Genomic DNA, 17,423 nt, shown 5'->3' with positions numbered 1-17,423 from the left:
CGGACAACTACGCTCAGCTTCTCACCCCCTTGCTCATATCCCTCTCATTTGCAGAAACGAAAGAGGTGGCTGATCCTTCTCCTAAATCGCAGTCAATATCTTGAATGACCCTCCCCAACACATCAGAACCTCCCCCTCTCTGCTTGACTTCCACGAGAAACTGAAGGCCTGGCTGTTCAACTAGGAGCTCCGCTCAACCTACACTCCTGCTCTAGCGCCTGTATACCTTCATGGGTGATGAGTTGCACTCTACAAATTGACTTACATTAACATACTATCCTCTTGTTGCTGTGGCCACTTCCCATCTTTTCTCTCTCTTGCTCCACATTTGAATGTAGTCATTTTGTGAGCTTTAAACCTCAAAGAGGAGCAAGACTGGCTGGGAGTAGTGTGTGCAGGACACTGCAAGGCTCTGTACACTGAAACTTTTTTCTTATGAAAAAACAACTTAAGATCAGGACAAAACACGAAATTGTTCCTGCCAAAGTTGTGCCTTTCTCTGATAGCCTTTAAACTTTGCCCTAGTCCTCAAGAAATCTCAGGATGCTGAATATATTTGTCTTGGTCATTCCAAAAGCTGCTAGGATAACATAGCACAGACCGCAATGGGAGATATGCGCAACCTCTGTCTCTGGCCAGGGCCAAGCCAGGGTCTATCCAAACTGCTCAGTTGGTTCTCCCATAAAGATATTCCTCTTGTCCTTTATCTCACCAAGTGTTCAGGAAGTCAGCTTGTCAGATCCTTGAGCGGCAAATCTAAAGCTTTGGTACAGGGGTGAGAAGGATCCAAAGCCTCACTCTTGTACCAGGCAGACAACATCCGGCTTCTCCTTTTACTTGTCTACAAGTCCAGGTGCATTCTAAAGTCTTCGTGTTGGGTGCCTGCTTCCGTGTACTCACTGGCTAAAGACTGCTGATGGGTCATACACCTGCCTTAAGAAAGTGCTCGCACCCAGTTTATCCCTATTTTGCAGAATGTAAAAATTTGTTAATGCAAAACAATCCAAGAAGCAATATTCTGGGGTTTTCAAAGATGACAGAATGCCAGCTCAGCTGTTGGTGCTCCTCCAGCTTGCCCATTAAAATGGGGTCCTCCCTCTGGCCTCCAGTGGAAAGCCTAGCGAGAGCAGTTTTGGGCCTAAGACAACCCCTCGACTGATGAAAGTCTGTCTGGCTATGAGAAGACTAGTTAAGAACCCTGTTACAATATAAACCTTCTGCTTACTGTCTATGCTTTATGTGACTAATTGTGCTGTTTTTTGTCTTCCACCCCTCAACTTCCTGAGTTATTTTGAGGTGGACGTTTCTGAAATTAACACCCCCCACATATTCTTGTCATTTATGTTTCAACAGGCAGCTGCTCCAAAACCCTTCTGAGTCTCTGAAAGATCAAAGACTGATGGCATTGACACCTCCTACTTGGACTGGGGAAACCTGCTTTGAGAGTTGGGGAAGGGAGCCTGGCAGATCCAGTTTTGAGGTTATCTAGGTCCAGACGGATAATAGTAACCTTTTAAGAAATCATCTTTGGGGCATATTGATCATAAAGCAAAGTTTACCCATGAATTAAATGTTAAGTAAATTGCAGATTGCAGCACAAACTGATGTTTCAGCCCTCCCACGTTATGGGAATACGAGTTTTAGACTGAAAGCAAGCTTTACAAAAAGTGAAATGCTGCTCTGCCGTCTTCAGATCATAGCACTTCATTTTTGCCATGTCTCGCATCTGCCCCGTATGCGACTTGGTTTTGTGTTCCTCAAGATACGTATTTGCCAGTAAGTTACTAATGTTAGAAGCAGGCTTCCAACCACGTAAAGAAGGTTTATTTTCACACAGGGCTGCTGCCACTTTTCATTTAGCCAGTCAGGCTTGGAAGGGCAGTCCTGTTGTCTTGATTTTAGAGTCACTCTTCTGGGTGATATAAGTCCACATTGAAGCCCATATGAAACATCTGAGTTTTTTAGCACTGTTGCAAGATCTGTGCTACTGTAACTGTGGACTTTTTTAAGAGTCATATTTACCTTTTGGGCTTAGCCAATTCAATCAATCAATCAGTCTTTATAACGTGCTGCTAATCATCTGATGTGGTATCCACGCGCTTGCCAGACCAAGGATGGCTCATTCGAACAGCCAGGTCTTGAGGACCCTTTGGAATTCCGAAAGTGAGGTGTTGGTCTGAAACTGCATGTAGAGGCTGTTCCAGGTCTTTACACCGATGTAGGAGCTGGAGCTTCCCCCACTTCTGGTTCGGTGGATGCAGGGAATGTGGCCAGTGATAGGGAGTCAGAGTCTTCTCGACGGTTGCTGGAAGTTCAGGCGAAGGTTGATGTAGACGGGTCCTTAGTTATGTAGAGCCTTGTGTGTTTAGGACAGCAGCTTGAATTGGCATTTCTTCTGTATAGGAAGCCAGTGGTGTTGCCTGAGGTGGGGTGTGATGTGGGATCGTCGGGGGAGGTTGCGGTGGGACTGGCTGCGGCATTCTGTATAATTTGCAGTCTCTGTAGGAGGTGTACAATGATTCTTATGTAGAGAGCGTTGCCATAGTCCAATCAGCTGGCGATGAGGGCCTGTGTCACATTGCATCTTGTGTGCAGGGGAAGCCACTTGAAGATCTTCCATAGCATGCGCAGAGTGAGGAAGCAGGCGGAGGAGATGGTGTTGATCTGTGATTTGATGGTGAGCTTGTTATCAATAATGATTCTGAGGTTTCTGGGGTGGTCTGTGGGTATGGGTCCCAGGTCTGAGGGCCACCAGGAGTCGTCTCCGGGGTTGCTGATGTTACCAAAGATTAGTACTTCCATCTTGTCCATGTTCAGCTTCAGGCAGTTGTTCTTCATCCAGTCGGTGATGCTTGTCATGCATCTGTGGAAGTTGGTCATGGTGGTAGTAGGGTTATCGGTGAGGGAGAGGATGAGTTGTGTGTCGTCTGTGTAAGATATCATGTTGATGGATGAGCCCTGGGAGACACCACAGACAATCTCCTTGGATTCGGAAGGGAAAGGTGTTAGGCGAACCCTCTGTGTACCTCTGGTAAGGAAGGAGGTGATCCATTTGAGTGTGTCGCCTTGGATGCCAATGTGGGGGAGTCTTTTAATAAGCATATGGTGGGATACGGTTGCCAAGAGGTCGAGAAGGATCAGGGCCCCTGATTCTCCGTGGTCAAGGAGGGTTTGGGTGTCATCGGAGGCTGTGATCAGGGCGGTCTCAGTGCTGTGATTGCTGCGGAAGCTGAATTGGGAGGAGTCGAAGAGCTGGTTCTGCTCCAGGTGTGTTGCCTTTTGATTTCATGATGGAGGTGGTATCCTGGGTGGAGAGCTGGTCGTCAGTCTGTGGTTTGTGTCAGTTGCAGCGAGGGTGTATTGGTCAATGAAGTCTGTGGATGTAGGTTGGGGATCGAAGTTTCTGTATATAGTTGCAATCTTGTCATGGAATAAATCGGTGAGGTTTTTACACAGCTCCCATGAGGGTGCTGTGTGCGCTGGCAGCCAGGTTGGAGAATTCCTTAAAAATGTTGAAAAGTTCTTTGCTGTTGTTGGTGCTGGTTTCAATGCCTGTCGTGAAGGCTGCCTGTCAGTGGTGTCCTTGCTTGTGCGCCATCTCCTTTCCAGTTGTTTGCTGCAACATTTTGCTGTTCTGAGTTCTTGGGTGTACCAGCTGACCTTTTTGAAGGATCTTCTGTGGTTGTTGCTGCTACTTGGACTGATGCTGTTGGCGCAGATGGTGATCAAAGCATTAAAGTTGTTCCTGGTTGGTGGAAGGGGATGGGTTGGTGGTGTTGAGGGCGTACGTCCAGCTGGTCTCCGAAATGTTTCTCCTGTTGTGGTGGGGGCTGCTGGCCAACTTGGGTGGTGGTGGTGCGGGGGCTGGGGATGCTGAAGTGTACGATCGAGTGATCGGTCCATGTGAGTTCTGTGACGTGGCTGTGTATGATGCAGTTGCTGGAGGTAACGATGGGGTCCTGCATGTGTCCTGCGGTGTGGGTGGGGTCGCGGACGATCTAGGTCAGTCTGAGGCTGCTCATGCTGTTGAGGAGGTGGGGGAGTTTTCGTTAGGATCATCGAGGTGGAAGTTGAGGTCGCCAATGAAAATGAAGTCCTTGGAGCGCAGGGCGAGGGGCGCAATAAAGTCTGTAATGGTGTTGCAGAAGCTGGGGTGTAGGCTTAGGGGTCGGTATGCGAGGGTGTCTCTGAAGGATGTTTTGTTGTTGGTGTGGAGCTTGAAATTGAGGTGTTCCATGGGGGGGGTGGTATTGTCGGTGGTGGTGGTGCATTGTATGATCTATTTGTGGATAATAGCTACTCCTCCTCCTGGTGTGTTGGTGCGGTCCTGGTGAGTGTTTGCAAATAGAGCACATGTTGAGGAGTATGCAGTTGAACCAAAAGGTTGCTTCTGGTGTGGTGTGGCACTGGCATGGTGTCTAGCAATTTTGATGTTGGTCATACTGGTACAGGACACGGTGCATCTGGCACAGGAGAACAGTCCTACCCTATATTGTGGAGCTGCATGGCAGCAGTGTTTGCTGGGGCATCCAGTGTTTAGGGCGTGGAGGGTGGCAGCTTCATACCTGTGGGTGTTCCGTGACCCTGGGGTCTTGGCTCTGGGTGCGTTAAATGCATGGTTGGGCTCAGATAGGCTTCCCTTTGGCACGCCCCCTGCATGGCCGCACTGCGGCTTCCTTTAAGTAGGTCCTGGGAAGTGGGAGGGGCACAGGTTGGTGGTGGGCAGGGCTAGTGACAGGCGGTAATCAAGGCGGGAGTGGCAGCAGGGGGACGCTTTTAGACAATAGGGACTGACAGGAAGGCCGCAGATACCAGAAAAGACCAGTTAAGAGGCAAAAAAAAAACAGGTTAAGGGCAACCAGACAATGAAGCGGCAATAAAGGGTGAACAGACAAACAAGAGGCAATAAGTCAAAAACAGAGAGGCAAAGGGCGAACAGACAAACAAGGGCAATAAGTCAAAAACAGAGAGGCAAGCAGCTAAAGCCAAAGGCAGCTGAGGGAAGCAGCAGTTCGGAAGTGCAGGAGGGAAAGCTGGGCCAGAGGACTTGCTCAATGGGCCTCCATTAGGTAGGTCCTGGGAGGTGGGAGGGGCACTGGGTGGTGGTGGGCGGAACTAGCGGGAAGCAAGGCGAGATTGGCAGCAAAGGAGGCAGAGAGTGGGAAAGGGTGGGAAAGGCAGTGACAAACAGCGGAAAGGCCGCTGTTACCAGAAAAGATCAGTCAAGAGGCAAAGTGGCAAAAAAAGAAAACACAGAGCGGCAAAGGGCGAACAGACAAACAAGGGCAATAAGTCAAAAACAGAGATGCAAAGGACAAACAGACAAACAAGAGGCAATAAACAGTGAACAGAGAAACAAGAGGCAATAAGTCAAAAACAGAAAGGTAAAGGGGGAACAGACAATCAAGGGTAAGGAGTCAAAAACAGAGAGGTAAGGGACAAACAGACAAACAAGAAGCAGTAAAGGACGAATGGGCAAACAAGAAGCATAAAGTCAAAAGCAAAGGGTGAAGAGCCGAACAAGAGGCATTAAAGAGTGAACAGTCAAATAAGATGCAATAAGTCAATAAAAGGCAAACAGCTAAAGACAAGGGCGGCTGAGGGAAGAAGCAGTTCAGGAGTGCGATGAGGAGAGCTGGGACAGAGGTCACAGCACATGCACTAATAACAGTGTACCAGCCTCCCAGTGCCAAAATATGCCAGACAGTCTAGGTTCTGAAAAGCAAAATAATGAAGGACTATGCAAAAAGGCAGATTTGCCGCACCTCTGGTATAATAAAGATATATTGACTGGAGTCCACATGAAAGACATATGAAGATCAATTTCTCGACTCTAGCTAAGGTGCTGAATGTTTACTTAAAGTGGCTACAAGTTTCCCAATTTAATTTTCCTTTAGTTTTGAAAATATAGAATAAGAAGCTGTAGAGAACTACCATCTTTGGTGTGATTTTGCCCCATGTTTTTACCTGTTTTGCTGGACTGTGCACTTTACCCCTCCTCAACAGGAATAAATTGCCTGTGCTCGTTCTTTAAACATGGTTACTTTGGCTTATGCCTGATTGACTTAATCAATCTGCCCCCAGGTCCCTAGTACATGGTGTAGACAATGTACCCAGGACCTGGAAGTTAACTGTAAGAAATTGGAGTATTAGTTGAGGTGGGCTGAGAATCCGCCTCAAATAATAATCACAGTCCTTGTCAGGGTGAATGACTGAAGTCACTAAATAAACCTGCGGTTAACCCTCTGGTATCTTGGCACAAAGCAGCCAGGGTTAAACTTAGAGGCAACGTGCATAGTAAGGGTGGAGCATTCAAAAAGTAATCAAGTGAAAACACAGGAAACATTCCACAGTAATTTAGAAAAATAGAGTAAATGAATAAAATGACACAAAAAACACAAACAATCTGTAAGTAGAACTGGAGATATGAAACCAAAACACAAAGCGCTATACATTGTAACTTAAAAGGTTTTCTGGAAGACTGAATTAAAAATAGTGTCAAAAAGCACAAAGCACTAGAACTAATCAAAGTTAAGAGTTAAGGCCTACTGCGGTGGAGCGCTGGTCGAATACAGGTACCAGGTTTGTACCGACGGAAATGTTATCTTCAAACTCAGAAACTTTTGTGGAGAAAAAGTGGTCATCGATGCATAGGAGGCAGGGCAAGCTGCAAGCTGAGTTTGACACGAAGCTTGCCAACTGTGGGTTGCTGAGCAGCGAGTCGTCGACTAAGGAGGGAAAGCTATGAGCGAGTGAAGTCTGACATTTGTTCCCAGGAAGGCTTTGACGTTGACGGGGTGCTGCTCGGCTTAAGTCCAGATGAAGCCCTCTACGTTTGGACTTAGAAACTTTTCGGAAAGTCAGATCTCTTACTGCAGGACAAACCAGCAAGCTAAGCCATCCTGTGATTGAATGTTGATGGCTATGGCTTAAATTGCAAATCCAGTCTCCGTCGGTTCTCCAGATATAGAGTTCTCAAAAAGCTTGTAAATCCCATCTCTAGACAGGTGTACACTTGGACACCAGCTAAGCGTCCAGGGCTTGGGTTGCACCATTTGAGGGTTAGGACTCACTCCAAGAGAGGCCAGCAGCAGGATGTATGGCAGGTTCAGTTGGGACTGGTCAGCTGAGAAGTTACAGGGAAAGGGCCTCTGGAAGCTTGTTGTGTTCCTGTGGCTCAAACAGGAGATAAAGCAACTTACACTTGGAGTCACTTTTGTAGTCCTGGGTTCAAGGCAAGCAGGTCCATTCATCCTTCAGGTTCTTCAGACAGCAGGTCAGTCTTTCTTCCAATTTTTCACAGGTCACAGGTCTGGAAGTGTTCTGAGGAGTTCTCTTTTATACCCAGTGCCAGCCTGTGGGTACTCCTTTGTCCGCTCCCTATGGCAGTTCTGGTCAGTTTCTCTTCTCCCACTGGGTTTGTTGCTAGTCTAAATAGAGGGAAATGGCAGGCCTAGCAATGAGCTTCATCTGCCAGTGAAAAGGTAGGCATCCTTTGAAGCTCAGGAATAAGCTGAGCACAGCCCTACAGACCATTCTGTCAAGGGAGGAGTCCCCCTTCCAACTCTCAGAGCCCTTTGTCCCCTGTATGGGAGCAATACATATCTCACCTCAGGGGAGCCGTCAGGTGACAGCTGAACACTGGCAGGAAATCCTTTTAGGTTTAGGCAGGACAATGACAACTTTCTAAAAGTGTCCTTTCTAAAATAGTTATATAAAATCTGACTTAGCCGTTAAGTTAGATATTACATTACTAATAAAAGGAGTCCTTGAATTGTTTTTCTAGCTGTTCCCAAACTTAATTTAGCAGTTATTAAAGGTAATAGCGTAAACCAATTCTACCCTATGGGAGAACCAGCCTTTTCACAGGTCAAAACTACTCTGTAGGTTTTTCACTTCAAGGACATGTAAAACATAAATTATACATGTCCTCCTTTTAAACTAATATGCACCCTGATGTAAAGGCATTTAAGGCCCACTTTAGGAGGGACTTATCAGTGTTAAAAAGGATGGTTTAGGTATGGCAAATGATTTAGCCAGTTTTAGATAGCAGTTTTAAACTTCAAACTCAATCTGCAGTAGCAGGCCTCTAGACATGTTTTAATAGAGATATTTTAGCGAGTGGCATAATCAGTGCTGTAGCCCACTGGTAGCTTTACACTTACAGGCCCTAGGTACAGATAGTACAATATACTATGGTCTTATATATGTCAAATAGGTGTATTCTAATTTTAACATGTTTGGACTGCACAAACACTTTACCACCTGCATGGGTAAAGCGTACAGAGTTCTATAACCAACAAAAAACACATTCTCAATAGAAGGCAAAAGTCTAGGAGGCTAAATTTCCCACACACCTGAGGACTGCAGCACCTATTGTGCCATCCACAGTGTGTGCTATAAAGCCTAACTTCAGGCCTGCCATGAGTAGCCTGACTGCAGCAGCCTAAAAACCCGCTTTCAAAATAGCCCTTTCTGATGAGTGAAAACCCTCCTTTAAAATATTAATAAGTCACCCCCAAGGTCCTTTTATTGCCCTCAAGATAGGGGTACATGTGTGAAATTAAAGTTGGCATGTGCCTATTTTTCCTGGCAGGGCTGTAGCTGTATTGTAGAAAATGTCAAATACAGATTTAATCTGGTAATGTTGACTGAAACGGCTAGAATAGTCATTTACATTCTATTATTTATTTATTATCATCATCATCGCAAACTTTACCTCGATCAGTCAAAATCATAAAAGCACAGATACAGTAAAATAACATAATAAAACGAATCCATGAAATCGATGTGCCACAGCAACCTTCAAAGTACAAAACATTACACAATCGGTCCCAATTTAACAGTACAAAACATAAACCAAATTCCCCAATTACAGTACAAAGTCATCTACTATCTGCAAATGGGCCTAAAGCTTAAATGCCATATAAAGTGTGCAAAGCAGCAATGAACCATAAGGTTTTAAGGTGTGATTTTTCGTTCATACAGTGTAAATGTTAAGTGTCCTGGTGCAAAATGGCAATAAACTATAATAGTTTAAAATACAAATTTCTAGTTAATCAGTGCACATATTAGACTAAAATGCAAAATCTTCTGGTATAGCCCATGTACTGCCCCTGGCAATACATCTTTTGGGCCATGCGTCTGTCCTATATAACAATGAACCATAACAGATTAAGAAAAGAAGAACAATCATAATATGGGCTCTTAAACTGACATATACTTAAATACCAGATAATGTAAAAGGAGCACTGAATTGTTTAACTAATTTAAAAGCCAGTATTAAAATGCCCGTCATAAACATGAGGTAATTAAAAAGGTTAAGGTGCGTAGTGGGCTAGTTACTGAGGCTCATCTTTGCCCTCTCATAAAAGTATCCTGACAATTCCTCTTCACTTACTCGGATACACTTTTAATGCCAGATCCAGGCAGCCATGAAGTATCTTGCAACAGTGACTATGAATGCCACCAACCCGAAACTGTCAGTCCTTAAAATCCTAAGTGCCTGCAGGTGACTCATGGTGCCCAAATTCCTGCACAGGGGCAATATCCATTTAGACCTCTGGAGACCATAGGTTGGGCGAAAGAATGGAATGTGAGGTATACTCCCAGTACGCCAATATGATTTCAGTTTTAGTAATGGAATTAAATTCCTCTGACCATACCTACAATCTCTCCCACCCCAGATTTGATGGTAAGGTTCTCACATATAAGAGTCAATGTGTTTTTTTTGGGCACCGAGAAGGTACATTAAATCTTCTAAGGGTTCCCTGTATGTTCCTGGATCAGGCGATGTCCATAGTTTATGCCACTAAAGCACAGGCCTGAGCTCGATTTTCCAGGAGATTTTCCAAAGAACCAAATCAATCAATCAATCAATCAAACAACGTTTGTAGAGCGCATTACTTACCCGTGAGGGTCTCAAGGCACCGGGGGGGGGGGTGCTACTGATCGAACAGCCAGGTTTTGAGTAGCCTCCTGAAGGTCAGCAGGTCTTGGGTCTGTCGTGGGATCAGTGGGAGGGTGTTCCATGTCTTGGTGGCGAGGTGGGAGAAGGATCTCCCGACGGTGGTTGTTCTTCGGATGCGCAGGGCGGTGGCGAGTGCGAGGTCGGCGGAGCGGAGCTGGCGGTTGGGGGTGTAGAAGGAAAGTCGTTTGTTGAGGTAGGCTGGGCCGGTCTTGTGAAGTGCCTTATGTGCGTGGGTGAGGAGCTTGAAGGTGATCCTCTTGTTGACGGGCAGCCAGTGCAGGTTTCTCAGGTGGGGGGTGATGTGGCAATGGCGTGGCACGTCGAGGATCAGTCGTGCCAAGGCGTTTTGGATGCGTTGCAGTCGTTTGATGAGCTTGGTTGGGGCTCCCGCGTAGAGGGCGTTTCCGTAGTCGAGTCTGCTGCTGACGAGGGCCTGGGTGACTGTTCTTCTTGTATCTGTCGGGATCCACCTGTAGATCTTGCGGAGCCTGTGGAGGGTGTTGAAGCAGGAGGAGGAGATGGCGTTGACTTGCTTGGTCATGGAGAGCGTTGAGTCGAGGATGATTCCCAGGTTGCACGCGTGGTCGGTGGGTGACGGGGCTGTCCCCAGTGCCATCGGTCACCAGGAGTCGGCCCAGGCTGAAGGGTTGGAGCCGAGGATGAGGACCTCCGTTTTGTCCATGTTCAGATTCAGTCAGCTGGTCTTCATCCAGTCGGCGACGGCCTTCATTCCTTCGTGGAGATTGGCTTTGGCGGTGATGGGGTCCTTGGTGAGGGAGAGGATCAGTTGAGTGTCGTAGGCGTAGGAGATTATGTTGAGGTCGTGCTGTCGGGTGACGTGTGCGAGCGGGGCCATGTAAATGTTGAACAGTGTCGGGCTGAGGGACGAACCCTGGGGTACGCCGCAGATGATCTCGGAGGCTTTGGATCGGAATGGGGGGAGGTAGAATGGAATCAAGTGCGATCTCATGGGGAGTGTAATAAGAGACCTAATAAATCTATTTTCTTTGACTGTAAGGATATTGTACTTAACATGGCCCCAAATTTTGTTGTTTCGTAATCACGTGCAACTTGGGCTGGGCACGTTACCAGTGTTAAGCACACACAAAGGATGAACTTTGATGATGATGACAAGAAAAATACGTGGTACTTCGGTGTGCAACTCGTTCCCCAAAGCTTCCACATTGTAAATCTTGGTTGCTGGAGCAGCTGTCTTCCATATTTTGGAAATGTAACTTTTAGAAAGTATACTTTTTTGCCTGAGCTCCAGCTAGGGCAATTAGCATTACTCTGGGGCAGCTGATCTGCCAATGCCTCCCTGATAATAAGGTGTGAAAACTGTTTCCACAACAGAGACAATGATGTGGGCATTTTGGCTCTCAGTAGCCTGGGTGTAGGGTGTTTTTTTCTTCCCCTTGCAGGAAGGACCGTTTGGGTGGGCCCAAGAACTTGGAAAAGACCAGAGTGAGGCCTGTCCTTTCAAAAGTAGATGTAAAGTGAAGCATGGAGAAAGGCAAGCCTTTGTTCCATTGTCCCACACTAGCCAGGCTGGCTCCAAACCCAGTGGGCCTCTAAAACACATTTGAAGAGGACAAAGGGGATGGTGCTCATTTTCCTGGCCAGTTCTCTGAGTGGACATGGAGGCTCTACACAAAGGATGAAGGCTTCACCATCTTGAGTGTTAGGTTTAAGGTGCACTATGGAACTGTTTGTAGTAGGGACAACCGGGAATACTGGAGAAACTGGGTATAGTTTTGTCTGGGAAATTATACCTCTATTGGTTAGGGAGGAGCCAGGAGTCACCCACACCCATTGGTCACTGCAACCCATAATTGTGGCACTTCAAAGAACCCTCCTCAGAGCACTTTCTGGACCTCAGGGTGATCAGGGGAGTACTAGATCCTCATTGGGGTAACCCAAGAGAAGCTCTGAAGGACTAGATCTGCTCCCGCTTGTACCTAGGACAAAGGGCTGACCTCCTTTGTGGCTATATGGATAAAAAAGTGGAAGAACCCCTTTCTCCAGGATTTCCAGTTGCCCAGTCAGAGCTGGATCTGCGCTAGACCCGTCTCAGGGTCTTCACTGGATCAAACCTTAAAGTCCTAAGAGCCTAATCAGAGGTCTGGGAGCCTTGGGTGAAGAGCTGAGTTCAATGGCTATCTGGCTCTGCATCAATTTCACCAGAAACCGTTGGCTGCATGGCCCGGCTGGGAACCATTTCCCTACATTTTGCAGACTAAACCTGAAGGAAAAATCCTTGACTGTATCGTCCCACTTGGTGTGTCTGACCTCAAGAATATTCGTAGTTGGCCTCAAAGTGCTCCTAGGTATTGATCTACTGCACTGGTAGACTATCATTAGGGCTTTTTTCACATTGTTTTAACTGAAATTAAAAAATCTCATATCTCCAGTTTCAGGTATTGGACTTTTTGTAACCAATTTAGTGCCATTTCTTTGTTATTCCAATTTTCTCTGTTTTTCTTATTCAGTTTGGAATTTTTATTGTTTGATATTTTGACTTTTTTAATATTTGGGCACCGCATAAATACTTTACACACTGCCCTAAATTAAACCTCTCTGCTCTGTGCCATGGATATCAGGGGGTTGAACTCATATTAATTTAGTGATCTTTAAGGTTCACCCTCACAAGGTAGTGTTACTGGTTAGTACCCACTAGATTGCTTCTTGGAAAACTGTATTTGACCCAGTCCCAGGCCAGTGGCATAACGAAAGTTGAGGGGGTCCCACTGCCACGCACACAGAGGGGCCCCCACTCCGGATTTAATCCGAGCTATTGGCCCTGAGTACTGTGCTGAGGGGGCCCCCTGCTGCTCGGGGGCCCCCCTGTACCGCTGGGGATGCGGGGGTCCTGTGTAACGCCCCTGTCCCAGGCAGATATACAAATTAAGGTAACATAATCGCAAATTAGTGTTATTAATCCTTGAGGTGGGTGATCACCCTTCCCAAATAATAATTACTTTCTTACACAGACAGTGTGGAATAAAAGAAAATATGTATCGCTTTGTCTGCATTTGATCGCAAGACATCATGCAGCGAGACAATGGATGACCAGCGATCCTCCTAAGAATATGAAGACTGGTTGATGAAACTAGATGAAGCCACTTGTCACCGACAATGTAAATGCCAATAGGAGCCACTGTTGACTCAATGAGTACTAGTCATTATTCATCTTTACTTGTTGGACAGGCAATAATAGATAAGCATCGAAAAACATTAATAACATGATCTTAATGCACAGAATCTTAATGTTTCTGCAAGGAAATAATTTTAAACATTTATCTAATTATTGTGCATAGGCTCTCATAGAGAGCTTCTATCCATTATTTCAGTTTCTAAATGTCATAACTCACTGCTATGACATAGACAGAGTTGACAACAAAACTGGTTACCCACTGCGGCTACGCCATAAAATCCTTCCAGGCCGATAGGGCTCTCTGAAAGTCTGTCAGTGCAGCTCTTCTTTTCTGCTTTGACTACGTCACACCTCAGTGACCTGGGTCAGACGCAGAATAACGCAGGGATGTGCAAAACACAGACAAAGGACTCAATCGAATGTAGCAGTCCAAGAAATGGTACACGACACACACTTTCTCTTTTCCCCAGTGCTTCGGTTGTGAGGCTGTTGGCTTGTTGTTTCTTATGCTTCAGTCAGAGAAGGCATCGAATTTTCTCTCCTCGCATGGGCTGGTATATAGGGGAAATGCTGTGTAGCCTGTGGTACCACATGCAGACCCCATGTGTGCCAGAATGTGCAGCAACACCAGCCCAGAGCAAATAAAAGCGAAATATTTAATGTTACCTATGAAACACTTCCCCAATCTTCTCTGACCTTTTTGAATTAATCTCTGAAACCTACCTGTTTTTGTTTAAAAATGTAAAATTGTTTTGCGTGCATATATAGATAGATATAAGGAGATTTATAGTGCAGACCTAGCTGCAAAATATCCAAGAGTCTTGACAGGGCGATTATCTGCTCCCCTACTAGAGGTGTCTGTCAAGTCCTACTTGTTGTGAGCAGTTTTTCGGGATGAAATGCATCATTTTGGAGACATATTTTTGGTGCTCCAGTATGAAAACACATTTTCATTTGCCTAGACTGTAGAAAACTGACGTGTAAATAGGTTTTTGATCTATAAACTGATGCAAGTGAAACCCTTCACTGTACCCACACATACAACAGGCCAGTAAATACAATATTACTGACCAGCGAGTAATGTGCGCTCCCTAGTTAAAAGGACTATTGGGACTGGCTTTGTTGGCAATCAGACTCCTTACTTTTTGCGCATTTGTATTTTTGAAAGGCATCCACATGCCATCATTTTTACCAAAACAAGATATCCTTTCATCTACCACGTAAGGTCTGAACAGGGTTACATTCAGAAAGAAAAGTACGTTCAGCAAAAGATTATTACTAAACAAGAGCGTTTTTCTTAACGTTTTTTCACATTTTCTGCGGAAAAAATAATGAATCCTGTCCAGCTCGATAATAAGTCTAGTAGCTTTGGTATTACATTTTTTAAAATTTTGAGTTTAGTTTTGCTGAAATGTTATTTTATTATCAATACACAGTAGCTGGAGCCAGCTGTATTTCCCACTTTCGATACATTTTATTCTTTAATGCTATTTGTGGCCTGAATGTAACTAGTCTGGTCCTGCCAGTTAAATTGGACTGCATAAAAGGCACCAGCGTTCAGTTCCATTGTGCATTACACAGGGCACGGGTACAGATTAATGAGCAGGAAGCTTTTTGAGCCATGAAAGTTTCCCGCTCCCAACAAATGCAACTCTTCTCTGCTGTAAATGCTTTCTGTCGACTCATGGCGCCCTGAGCCTGGTGGGATTGGGACTTAGCAGGTAGCCTTATTACGTTTCTTTTTTATTGTGTTTTTCTGTGGAATGCCCTTTCAGGCAGCTGCCAAGAAACGGTTTCCCTGCCCTGTTGCCCCTGCCACGAGCACCGCTCTGCAGATGCCAGGGAGGAAAGAGAGGTCGTTTTGTTGTCAAAAGATCTGCACAGTGTGACAGGGATGTGGTGAGAGCTCAGGGACATGTCAAAGCAACACAACAAAGCCATTTGTGTTCCCACTCTATGCATCAAGTCAACTAAATATGTTTGTTGTTGGTGAACTGGCCGTTAAAGGTTTATCAGCATATTAATATAGGAGACAGGTTTTTTCCATTTCAGTATCAATAATTAAAATACTACAACACCAAAACCATCAAGAGTAGAAACAGCAGCTCATCGATGGACAACCAGAGCCATCAATGACCTATGTCAGATAGATGGGCAGCTACTATGGGCCAGGTGTGTTTTGCGGTCACAAACTTTGCAATTCGCAAATTAACGGGGTTTGCAATCACAGAATGCCGATGGCAGTTTAGTATTAGCTAATGCCCTTTTGCAATTCAGAAAAGCCTTTTCAAATTGGAAACAGGATATTGTGACTCATTCTGTATCCTATTTAGAAAGGGACGTGAAAAGGGAACAACCCCACCAAATGGCAAATTAAAGTCCGATGTATCAATGGTTTGTGACTACAATTGCAAAGTATTGCGATATTACCTGCGCCTCAAAGGAGGTGCTAACAGTTAAAGCAAGGAGGAGCCATCCGGGTTGAATTGCTTTGCCTTTGGGAATCATGTCAGAAAGGCCTCTTGGGGAGCAGGTAGTGGTCCAGGAGACCAATGCATGCTCTCCCTCTCCCCAGTCCCCAAATCCTCCCTCCACCGATATCTTCCCAAATGGGAAACCTGATTATTTTTAAAGCAGCACTGGTTCCATTAAGGAACATGGACTGCTTTAAATAGCAAGTTTTCTATTTCTGACTACAAACATGGAGATGGTGGTCCGCTGTTCCTTGTGGGCCACCAACCCTGTGGTTGTACCCTAACATAAGGGGCCATAAAGAGTGATCTGCCCAGTTAATATTCATTAGGCAGCTCATTCTGCGATCCATTGCAACTGATTTTGCTACAAGACCTATTAGTGCAGTTCCAAAATCTGAAAAAGGTCACAAATAGTTGGTGCACAGTTTGCAGTCAGTGATTGTGACCTATCTCTCTGTACATCTAACCCCACGTTTCTGTGTTTGTCTGTAGAGATAATACGAAATTCAATTTTATTTTAAAATACCATATTTTATGCACTTTGCAGACGCTCTTTGAGTAAATTTTGGGACTGCACTACTGCACGTGATCAGGAGAGTCGGTAAAGGTCCTCTTAAATCTTTATGTAGCAGGCAATGTTATTACAGTTTCAAAATAATCATCACACAAGCTGGATTGACAGGTGGTGTTAATGATCCCCTCCCAACATTGTGTATCTGTTGTCAGTTGCCAGAATCCAAATGTACATATTCAATGCAAATTTGTATACAAGAGATGCTCTTCACTTCTAGATATTGTAAGGTCATGATACTCTTGTATGCCCGAAGGATTTGCTTCTCTAGGTCAGGATCTTTCTGCTGTTTCTTTCACGTCCTGAAGGTGCAAGTTCAACCTGAGTTGACCCTTTCCACCAAGAAGGTCCAGTAAAATATGTGAGCTGGGTCTCTGCAAAGATGTATCCATTCTGTTTCTGATCTCCTTGGCGTGGTTTGCGCAGTTGCCACTTGGCTACAGCCATAGATCCATAATTAATTATCTGATGTGCCAGTGGACAGTCCAAGACTCAATTTTCAATTCAGCCAAATGTTTCCAGAATGACTTTTTTCTTGTTTTTTTTTACTTGTGAGTTCAAGTGAGTTATTGGCTTCTTGAATAAAGATCCCCTGGACCCTTCCAAATGAAGGCTAGGAATGACCTCCATCAATGACTACTGTTCATTTGTTGTGGTGGGTGCCGTGTTTATTGTTCCCTTCCAGGACCCCTGGCACCCTCCTCCACCGCCACAAGATATGGAAACCAAAAGCATGTACCTGGTGAAATGAACTCAGCTAGCTCTGAGAGATCTGGACCACACACCTGCTGGGGGGACACCACAGACATTATGGATATGTAGCAATGTAGTGTTTTTCAGTAGGGCTAAGGAGAGGAGGGAAAATTGTACCTAGCCCAGGGTGCCAAAATATATTGAGCTGGCCCTCGCTGCAAGAATTCAAGAGTATCCTCAGAAGCACCCCACAACCTTCAGATTACGTGACTCGCTGCATTAAGATCCAAATGGAGATGCTGAATATTCTTCCCGCTCTAATCCTAAGCATTGTTCTCCTGTGGCGAGGATGATTTGTCATGTTGGCACATGACATCACAGGGTGTTAATCCATCGTGTGCAAATTCAAATTGTTCTTTTGAACCAGGAAGTCGCAATGAATCGCAAACCTCTTTGCAAAGTAAGTTCTAGCAAACTGTCAAGAAAGAAATGAGAGACTGTCTGCAATGCGCTGATAATATTCAGACAGGAATGTTTTATTTTGTGTTGTAATGGTTTTTG

The 17,423-nt window shown here is 45.3% G+C and overlaps 1 protein-coding gene across 3 annotated transcripts in view; it reads left to right on the top strand.

Moving 5' to 3' along the window:
- The window catches only part of PRKCA (protein kinase C alpha), a 1,238,880-nt gene that overhangs the window by 1,008,939 nt on the left and 212,518 nt on the right, over nt 1-17,423 (top strand). The gene's annotated exons all lie outside the window — the stretch shown is intronic.

The sequence above is a fragment of the Triturus cristatus genome, chromosome 7 (assembly GCF_964204655.1).
Source record: "Triturus cristatus chromosome 7, aTriCri1.1, whole genome shotgun sequence".
NCBI classification, from domain to species: Eukaryota; Metazoa; Chordata; class Amphibia; order Caudata; family Salamandridae; genus Triturus; species Triturus cristatus.
The sequence above is the reverse complement of the archived record's forward strand: the minus strand, read 5'-3'. Positions and strand labels throughout refer to the sequence as shown.